Source organism: Salvia splendens, chromosome 21, assembly GCF_004379255.2.
Source record: "Salvia splendens isolate huo1 chromosome 21, SspV2, whole genome shotgun sequence".
Taxonomy (NCBI): Eukaryota; Viridiplantae; Streptophyta; class Magnoliopsida; order Lamiales; family Lamiaceae; genus Salvia; species Salvia splendens.
The window spans coordinates 14458783-14469920 of record NC_056052.1 but is presented as its reverse complement, the minus strand read 5'-3'; positions in this window follow the sequence as shown (position 1 = coordinate 14469920).

Below are 11138 nucleotides of genomic sequence, written 5' to 3'. Positions count from 1 at the left end.
TAAAACTCAAGGAAATCACTATATTTATAATTGTTTAGAATACCCTAAAAACACAGTAGGAAATAAAATGAAAACCAGAAAGTTAATATTTATTCCCAAAATTGCTATTAAAATTTTAAAACTCAAAACGAAACAAAACGTAAACTAAGAAATTAAAAATAAGCTTCAAAAAACAGTTAATTGTGTTTTCCGGCTAAAATCCATCGTAAAAAAACCCTAAACCTAATCTCTAACCCAAAACCCAAACTCATCCAGAGCCTTTGTCCTAGCGGCATGGAGCTTAAACATTATTGTTTTGAGGTGCCGAGTTCGAGTCCTTTTGATATCATTTCTAAGTTTCTCCTTTATACATGAGTTTTTTTTTATAGAAAAACCCTAAACCCTAGACCTTAAACAAAAACATAACTATTATAAGTGTTTAGAAAATCCTAAAAAATGAAAAAGGAAATAAAATGAAATCTAGAAAATTAAAAATAATCACAAAATAATAAATTAATTTTATTCCCTATATGATGTGAAATAGTCAAAATTCATTATCCAAAAAATGTAGTAAAACCAAGAACAACACTTTTTAATAGAATTTAGAAAACCTTAAAAACTCTAAAGGAAATAAATTGAAAACTAGAAAATTGGTCGTAATCCATTGTATGAAAAGTATAGTTAAATCAAAGAAATCGATAATTATAAGTGTTTAGAATACCCTTAAATTTAAGTAGGAAAAAACCGAAAATCTAGAAAATAAAAATTATCACCAAAATTGCTATTAAAAATTAAAAACTTGAAAGGAAATACAACGAAAGCTACGAAAATAAAAATGAAGCCCCAAAAAACAGTAAAATGTGTTTTTCAACCGAAATCCAACGTCTAAATATCTTAAACCCAAACCCTAAACCGTAAATCCTAGGCCCTAACACGGACATCGCGATTTATAAGTGTTTAGAAAATCCTTAAAACTTAAAAGGAACAAAAATTGAAAACTAGAAAATTTAAAATTTTACAACAATAAATTAAATTATTTTTTTCATGTACAATGTGAAATGGCCAGAGTCCATTGTCCAAAAAACGTAGTCAAATCAATGGCCTTTTTAAAAAAGTTTTGAAAACCCTAAAAACTCTAAAGGAATTAAAATGAAAACTAGAGAATTGGCCGTAATCCATTTTCTGAAAAATATAGTCAAAACAAAGAAATCGATATTTATGAGTGCGTAGAATACCCTAAAAACTCATTATGAAATAAAACGAAAACTAGTAAAATTAAAATTAGGCCCCAAATACAGTAAATTGTGTTATTCGGCCAAAATCCATTGTCCAAAACCCTAAACTCTAGACCATAAACCTTGTCCCTAAACCACAAATCCTAAACCCTAAACAAGTACATCGCTATTTTAAGTGTTACGAAAATCCCGAAACTCACAAGGAAATGAAACGAAAACTAGAATATTAAAAATAATAATCCAAAAATAATGTAAATTATTTTTTTTCCATATATGATGTGAAATGTCCAAAATTCATTGTCCAAAACAGTATTCAAAACAAGGACAACACTATTTATAAGAGTTTAGAAAATCCTAAATACTCTAAAGAAAAGAAAATAAAGACTAGAAAATTGGCCTTAGTCCATTGTCTAAATATTATAGTCAAAACTAAAGGAAATCACTGTATTTATAATTGTTTAGAATACTCTAAAATACAGTAGGAAATAAAATGAAAACTAGAAGTTCAAATTTATTCACAAAATTGCTATTAAAATTTTTAAACTCAAAACGAAACAAAACGAAAACTAAGAAATTAAAAATAAGCTCCAAAAATTAGTTAATTCTGTTTTCCGGCAAAATCCATCGTCTAAAAAACCCTAAACCTAATCCCTAACCATAAACCTTAACCCCTAAACCCTATACTCTAAAACCGTCTAGAGCCTTTGCCCTAGCGGCATTGAGCTTAGACATTATTATTTGAGGTGCCGAGTTCAAGCCATCTTGATATCATTTTAAATTTTCTCCTTTATACAGGAGTTTTTTTATAAAAAAACACTAAACCCTAAACCTTAAACAAGGACATCACTATTTATAAGTGTTTAGAAAACCCTAAATACTCAATAGAAAATAAAATAAAGGCTAGAAAATTGGCCTTAGTCCATTGTCTAAATATTATAGTTAAAACTCAAGGAAATCACTATATTTATAATTGTTTAGAATACCCTAAAAACACAGTAGGAAATAAAATGAAAACCAGAAAGTTAATATTTATTCCCAAAATTGCTATTAAAATTTTAAAACTCAAAACGAAACAAAACGTAAACTAAGAAATTAAAAATAAGCTTCAAAAAACAGTTAATTGTGTTTTCCGGCTAAAATCCATCGTAAAAAAACCCTAAACCTAATCTCTAACCCAAAACCCAAACTCATCCAGAGCCTTTGTCCTAGCGGCATGGAGCTTAAACATTATTGTTTTGAGGTGCCGAGTTCGAGTCCTTTTGATATCATTTCTAAGTTTCTCCTTTATACATGAGTTTTTTTTTATAGAAAAACCCTAAACCCTAGACCTTAAACAAAAACATAACTATTATAAGTGTTTAGAAAATCCTAAAAAATGAAAAAGGAAATAAAATGAAATCTAGAAAATTAAAAATAATCACAAAATAATAAATTAATTTTATTCCCTATATGATGTGAAATAGTCAAAATTCATTATCCAAAAATGTAGTAAAACCAAGAACAACACTTTTTAATAGAATTTAGAAAACCTTAAAAACTCTAAAGGAAATAAATTGAAAACTAGAAAATTGGTCGTAATCCATTGTATGAAAAGTATAGTTAAATCAAAGAAATCGATAATTATAAGTGTTTAGAATACCCTTAAATTTAAGTAGGAAAAAACCGAAAATCTAGAAAATAAAAATTATCACCAAAATTGCTATTAAAAATTAAAAACTTGAAAGGAAATACAACGAAAGCTACGAAAATAAAAATGAAGCCCCAAAAAACAGTAAAATGTGTTTTTCAACCGAAATCCAACGTCTAAATATCTTAAACCCAAACCCTAAACCGTAAATCCTAGGCCCTAACACGGACATCGCGATTTATAAGTGTTTAGAAAATCCTTAAAACTTAAAAGGAACAAAAATTGAAAACTAGAAAATTTAAAATTTTACAACAATAAATTAAATTATTTTTTTCATGTACAATGTGAAATGGCCAGAGTCCATTGTCCAAAAAACGTAGTCAAATCAATGGCCTTTTTAAAAAAGTTTTGAAAACCCTAAAAACTCTAAAGGAATTAAAATGAAAACTAGAGAATTGGCCGTAATCCATTTTCTGAAAAATATAGTCAAAACAAAGAAATCGATATTTATGAGTGCGTAGAATACCCTAAAAACTCATTATGAAATAAAACGAAAACTAGTAAAATTAAAATTAGGCCCCAAATACAGTAAATTGTGTTATTCGGCCAAAATCCATTGTCCAAAACCCTAAACTCTAGACCATAAACCTTGTCCCTAAACCACAAATCCTAAACCCTAAACAAGTACATCGCTATTTATAAGTGTTACGAAAATCCCGAAAACACACAAGGAAATGAAACGAAAACTAGAATATTAAAAATAATAATCCAAAAATAATGTAAATTAATTTTTTTCCTTATATGATGTGAAATGTCCAAAATTCATTGTCCAAAACAGTATTCAAAACAAGGACAACACTATTTATAAGAGTTTAGAAAACCCTAAATACTCTAAAGAAAAGAAAATAAACACTAGAAAATTGGCCTTAGTCCATTGTCTAAATATTATAGTCAAAACTAAAGGAAATCACTGTATTTATAATTGTTTAGAATACTCTAAAAACACAGTAGGAAATAAAATGAAAACTAGAAGTTCAAATTTATTCCCAAAATTGCTATTAAAATTTTTAAACTCAAAACGAAACAAAACGAAAACTAAGAAATTAAAAATAAGCTCCAAAAATTAGTTAATTGTGTTTTCCGGCAAAAGTCCATCGTCTAAAAAACCCTAAACCTAAACCTAATCCCTAACCATAAACCTTAACCCCTAAACCCTAAATCCTATACTCTAAACCCGTCTAGAGCCTTTGCCCTAGCGGCATTGAGCTTAGACATTATTATTTGAGGTGCCGAGTTCAAGCCATCTTGATATCATTTTAAATTTTCTCCTTTATACAGAAGTTTTTTTATAAAAAAACCCTAAACCCTAAACCTTAAACAAGGAGATCACTATTTATAAGTGTTTAGAAAACCCTAAATACTCAATAGTAAATAAAATAATGGCTAGAAAATTGGCCTTAGTCCATTGTCTAAATATTATAGTCAAAACTCAAGGAAATCACTATATTTATAATTGTTTAGAATACCCTAAAAACACAGTAGGAAATAAAATGAAAACCAGAAAGTTAAAATTTATTCCCAAAATTGCTATAAAAATTTTAAAACTCAAAACGAAACAAAACGTAAACTAAGAAATTAAAAATAAGCTTCAAAAAACAGTTAATTGTGTTTTCTGGCTAAAATCCATCGTCAAAAAACCCTAAACCTAATCTCTAACCCAAAACCCAAACTCATCCAGAGCCTTTGTCCTAGTGGCATGGAGCTTAAACATTATTGTTTTGAGGTGCCGAGTTCGAGCCCTCTTGATATCATTTCTAAGTTCCTCCTTTATACATGAGTTTTTTTTATAGAAAAACCCTAAACCCTAGACCTTAAACAAAAACATCACTATTATAAGCGTTTAGAAAATCTTAAAAAATTAAAAAGGAAATAAAATGAAATCTAGAAAATTAAAAATAATCACAAAATAAAAATTAATTTTATTCCCTATATGATGTGAAATAGTCAAAATTCATTATCCAAAAAATGTAGTAAAACCAAGAACAACACTTTTTAATAGCATTTAGAAAACCTTAAAAACTCTAAAGGAAATAAATTGAAAACTAGAAACTTGGTAGTAATCCATTGTATGAAAAGTATAGTTAAATCAAAGATATCGATAATTATAAGTGTTTAGAATACCCTTAAATTTAAGTAGGAAAAAAACGAAAAACTAGAAAATAAAAATTATCACCAAAATTGCTATTTAAAATTAAAAACTCGAAAGGAAATACAACGAAAGCTACGAAAATAAAAATGAAGCCTGAAGTGGTCATCCTCTCACTCGACTCTAAAGTCGAATGACTAGACTCAGGAGTAAGCAAGTGTGCACATATGAGAATTAATGGTAAGCTCGGTCCAGACACAACGATCCTTAAATCCACTGGATCACTGGGTCCAGGAACTCAAGAGAACTACAGTGTTTTTGTAGTTGGACACACTCGACTCCCCTTCAAAAATAAATCCCTCAACCCGAATACTATGAATTAGTATAGGGAAGTGGGGTCGATCCCACAGAGATGGATTCGCAAAGTAGTGCTAAGAGACTATGGAAACAAACGGCTGCTGCCACGCAAAGGGGTTGAGATTTTAACTATCACTAGATCTAGGCAAGAAATGTAAACGCTAGACCTAGGACACAGAAAACTTACTGGAATCAGACATCAAATCCGAAAGACACAATTACTCCCTAGACTAAGTAAACAATTACCTAATCTAGCTAAACAGAAAGCAACTAACAGTGGGGACCATGTTTCCAGATATAGCAAGTACGGTAAAAAGCTGCAGACAACCAACCCATGCAATTTCCTAACCAACTCAGACGCGTAAATGCAGAAAACAGAGCATACTCCTGGATTCGAACATAATATAGAAATTTGGACGCCGGAAACTTGCTACGAATCGGAAATACACCAGATCTACGTAAACTAGGTGAAATGAAATGAAAACACGTAAGCGCGGCATAAAATTAAACACTCCTGCCCAGAATCAAGTCGGACGCTTAATCCACTCCGGATCCAAGCAATCCAAACTCAACAATCAACAAAATCAACACCATAACTCCGATTCTAACAGATCTGCTCCGATCACTGCCAAATTCCAACAATCACGAACAACTCCACAACATTAACCAGACAAAACCCCGATTCATTCACAAACCAGCTCCATTCTCCCAGATTCAACCATTAACCTGCAATAATCTAGAAATCAACCAACTCCAACAATCCAACTCCAGAATTCAAGTAAACACAATCAAACAACAGGAACCATCACGATCGACGTAAACGAAAACGAAACTTGCATAAAAGTAAGAAATATCCAGAAACAAAAGAGGTCCGAGCTTCGAACAGCGAAGCTCGGCGAATTCAGCAGAAACGAAAGCGGAAAATAAATTGTTTCTTCGCCCTAAAGAAGGACGGTGTTACAACCAGATCGAAAATGTATGAAAGCTAGAGGTGAACCCCCTAGTGTGCCCTGAATTTCCCACCGAAAGAACCCAAGAGTGTGAAGAGAATGAACTAAGCTACAGGCTGTTAGCAAGGTCTCCACCGAGAAGATCCCTCCAGCTTGCATGCTTCTTCCTTTTATAGATGCGGACATAGCCTTCTAGAGTCTTCGTAGAAATCCCTATTCTACCCTTCAACTCCGAGGCTTCCTCCGTCAAGCAATTTCCTTCATAATGTCCACTTTTTCGCCAGTTTCCTAGGACCATGCAAGCGTCCTCTTCTTTTCCTGGATCTAGTGAAAACCTTCACACACCTGGCTTAAATCGTGCGTTAGACCCAGTAATTTCACGAAATAAAACCCCTAGACCGATGCATGAAATTAGCCTTATCAAACTGCTCACACTTAAACCATGCTTGTCCTCAAGTATGAAAGACAAGAAAATAGGAATAAGGCGAATTTCAATGCATGGTTACCAAGTAAAATCCTAAAAATGAAAACAAACTCCTAGACCTAAGCAACTACGGAATTGGAAAAGAAAACAACACAAAGAACAAAAACATAACAAAACAAACAAGCATGAACTAGTTTCGAATTTTAACCTATTATCCCCACAAGTTTAAGTTTAATCTGATCGATTACAGTCTTCAAATCTTCCCCCTTCCTTCGTCTGCCTAAACGGTCCGTCAGTTTGTCAAGATAGCCTATCGATTTCCCATCTGTTAGGTTCGCTCGATCACTCATTCCTCACCAGGGATGTTAGCATCAAAACGCTCCACAGTTAAGGTTATACCACTGATGCATCGGGTTATGAGAGTTTTTCCCTTCTTACTTCTCCTTTCCTATGAATTTCCCTGGGTCAGGCTACGATTTTTCTGCCCTTAAAGATTAAATTTTTTTTTTTTTTTTTTCAAACCTCCCCTGGACTTCGTCCAGCTTATACCTTCTTAACCCATTTTTTTCTCCTTCATACTCTACTCCCTAAGCATCGAGTGGCAGCCCAATTTACATGTTAGCACAAAAGGTGTTTAGGCTTATAACTCACTTTATAGTAGGGCTGCACAGCTAGGTTATCTAAGGCATTTTCCATCGTCCTAACTTCATTCAGATCGCATTCGGCTTATTAAGGAAGAAGGTGTCAAAGTTGATCTGCTTTCTTTCTTCAATCACTCTTACTAAGGGAAACCTGCCTTATTATCTCACTAGCTCATGCGAAACACACATCCTAAAGACTCTAAAACAGAAAAAAAACAGACACATACTTACTCCCCCCCCTCCCACTTCACTCAAGCTTGTCCCTAAGCTATCCCTAAGCTATCCTAGTAAGAACAACAGACAACAAACAAAATATATGAACAAAACAAACTTCTCACATTTAGACCGAACATCGGGCTAAGTGGGAGAAGGCGCAACATACAAAACCAAGACATGCAAAACAAAGCCCCTTCTCACACTTAGACCAAAAAATGGGCTAAGTGTGGGAAGGTATAACACATATATACAAACGAAGCATGCTGGTACATAAAAACACAAACGAAAGAAAAACGAAAAGTAAAAGACAGAAAAAAATAAGAATTACTTGGTTTTGGGGTACGGTTTTCTTCTGATCTTCTGTGGGTCGGGGTACGGTTTTCTTCAAAATCACGGGCCTGGAGGAAGACGAGGTGGTCTGAGGCCTTTGGGCTTTTGGCGGCTTCTGCACAGCTAGACTCCCTTGACCCGGCGTCTTGGAACCGCCGCTAGGTTCAGGAAATCCCTTCGGTGTTTCGGGGAACTTCGCTTGAAGCCACTTCGTCATCTTCATCATCAGTGCGACGCCCTCCGTCATCCGCTCAGTACATCTGGACGATGATACCACTAGATCAGAAATGCGCCCCTTGAGGGCCACCATTTCCTCCCGAACCTTCCCAACTTCCGTCCTTATTTCTTCCAGTTCCGTTCGTACTCCAGCGACTTCTTTCCTGACACTCTCAGCCTCAACACTATTCTTCCCTTCTCCCCGCAGGGCCACAATCCCCTCCAAAACCATTTTCATTTCTGACCTCATCCAACCAACCTCCTTTCGCACTTCCTCTACTTCTATCCTGGCTCCTGCTTCCATGTCAGCAGTATCCTTCACTTCCACCACATCGGGTTCCTGTTTTACCTGAGTCTCTGACTGCCCAACCTCATAAAAGCATACTTCCCTTCCGTGTGCGATCAGCAACCCTTTATTGAAAAAATAATCCATGTTAAAAACCTCAGGGGGCGAGCATGTCTTTACCTCTCGGCATGCCTTATGGAACTTCATGATCACATTCCTCTGCAGATAAGCCCCGAGTAGGTGGCATGTGTATAGGTGCCGAGAAGGATTTGCAGTCACTTGATGGCAGGCTTGGGCTAACCAGTAGCCCAAGTGAACTCTTACCCCCGTAGCCATGCACCATGTGAAGTACAGATCGGCGGTAGTCATAGCGTTGTTGGCTGTGCCCATTAAATTGTAACTAATAAAAGTCTGGGCAAATCGCAGGACCCTGTCCTCAATATGGTGTGCCTTCGAACAGCTTGTTTTAAACTGACCCACCCTCGGGTGAGTCAAAAACTCCCATGCGCTTTGCGCTTTGAATCCCAGCGTCATTTTCGGCGGACCCACCATTCTTGCATTCCACAGGCCCTCATCGTCCTCCGTTCGTGTCAGCAAACCCATCCGCAAGGTCCATTCCCGGATGCTCATCGTATGTTCCTCATTGAGAAGTCTGAAATTAATTGAGTCAGCATCCAAATCGGTAGTGGACTTAAATCGGAAGGTGGAAAAGAATGCTCGGGCCAGGTCAATCGGAACCTCGACAGTACTGTGCTTGATCAACCAATCGAAGCCTATGGCGTCGATATAAGTCCTGAATTCACCGTTGCAAGCAATCTTCTTGAGCTCCGATGAGCTATACATCTTTCCAGACTTAGCGACCTTCCCCTTAGTACTCTTCTCTTTATAAATGGCCTTGCGTTTTGGGTCGTCAAACTTCCTCATTTCATCTAGCAAGCTGTTTGTTATCCACACTTCGGCTGGCTCAAAGTTGAGTTCCTCTTCTTGTTCTTCTTCCGAGTCGCTGGACTCAGAGGGGCTCTCGGTTTCTGCGGCATATGGCACCTTAGCTGCCGGCGGAAGTGTGGATTCAGTAGACTTCCCTCTTGCCTTCTTGGTCGAGGAAGGAGCAATTTGTTTCCCCTTCCTTTTCTTCTCAGCCGCTTGGCGGCGTTTCTCCTCATCACTCTCCCCCCTGCCAGGTCTGGGAGAGTTCTCTTGTTCAGATGCTGCGGTCTCTAGACCTAGCAATTCTTCCTCCGTCGGCTCCACTGTTTCATCAATCTCATCAAGGAGGCTCCGGCGAGCCCGCCTCCTAGCATCTCTGGGATTTACCGGTGAGTCGGTCTCCTCTGGGATCTCGGTCAGATCCACAATCAAATCCACCCCAGCGTCTGCGGGTTCCTGGCCAACTTCAGAATCGAGGGCTTCTCCCTCCGTGGACAACAATGGGGTTGCCCCCGAAATATAAACAGGGGTCTCTACCCCCTCAAATCCTTCTCCGACGTGGGCCTCAGTACCCACCGGTTTCTCGGGGCCTCGTCGCCCTCATCTTTACCAACTATAGGGGCCTCCCCCCCACACATTCTTTCAAAACAGGGGTTTCCCCCTCAGAAATACTAACATCAACAACAAAATCTTTGACTTCCCCAGAAGGTTTCAGAACATCTCTCAACACACATTCCTCACTGGCGAGTACGGGATTCACCCCCTCGGAAACACTAATCGAAATAAGGGTTTCCCCCTCAGTTGCAGAGTCTAACCTTGGTTCGTTCACAGCCAACAATTCCAACCCTGTGACCAGATCTGAGTCGTCTTCATGATCCCCTGTTGTGGGTGGTTCCGGACTGGTGGTCGTGGATTCTGGAACGTCCTCTGGTTGTGTGGTGGTCTCTGGAACAACTGTCTCCTCTAGTACGGGAGTGGGTTCTGGAATGGCGATGACTTCTTGAACGATTTCAGGTTCGGCGACGGGTTCTGAAACGGCCTCCGATTGTGGTACACTAGAAGTCGGAGTAGCCTGTACGGATTTACCCATTGCGGTTGCAAACATGGCGAATGCCTCCATCGCCTTCTCCGCACCCCCGAATTTCTGGAATAGCTCGGCCATAAACGTTGCCGCACTTGAATCGGCGGATCCTGAGGTGTTCCCGGCACTTTGCTTGTTATCCATGGAGAACTCTGCAAAATTTTTTTACACAGACTTGGACGGAAATTACTTTGATTAGGGTTAGAAAAGAGAAAGCCTAGAGAGAATTTGGGGAATTTTGGATGTATAGAGAGAGAGAGTGAATAAGTAAAATAAAAGGAGAACACGGTTATTATCCGATAGGTATGGGTGAGGACGGTTTTTGTTGCAGGTGGTTTGCAGGCATGACGCTAGCGACCGTACGCCTCCCCATAAAGGTGTCTTTTGAAATCCGAACCGGTGCCTACTCCCTCGAAAATTTTACTCCTCAATTCCCTGCCCAAGTAACTTCCTTCTGCAAAATCACACTTAGAGAAAAACATTAAACTTAAAAATTGAAACGCCAGACTCCCCGGGTCTAGGGTATGACAGTATCAAAAACATTCCTTAAGGAGCCTGGTATTTCAAAAATATTTTTGGAAGATTGTTTGTTTTCTGATTTGTTTGGGTTTTCTTGATTTACTAAAAGCGACTAAATATTTACAATTTATGTTCCAGTGTTCTCAAGATTCCCTAGACCAGGCCATGATAAAACTTCTTCGATACTGGACCTAGGAAATCTCC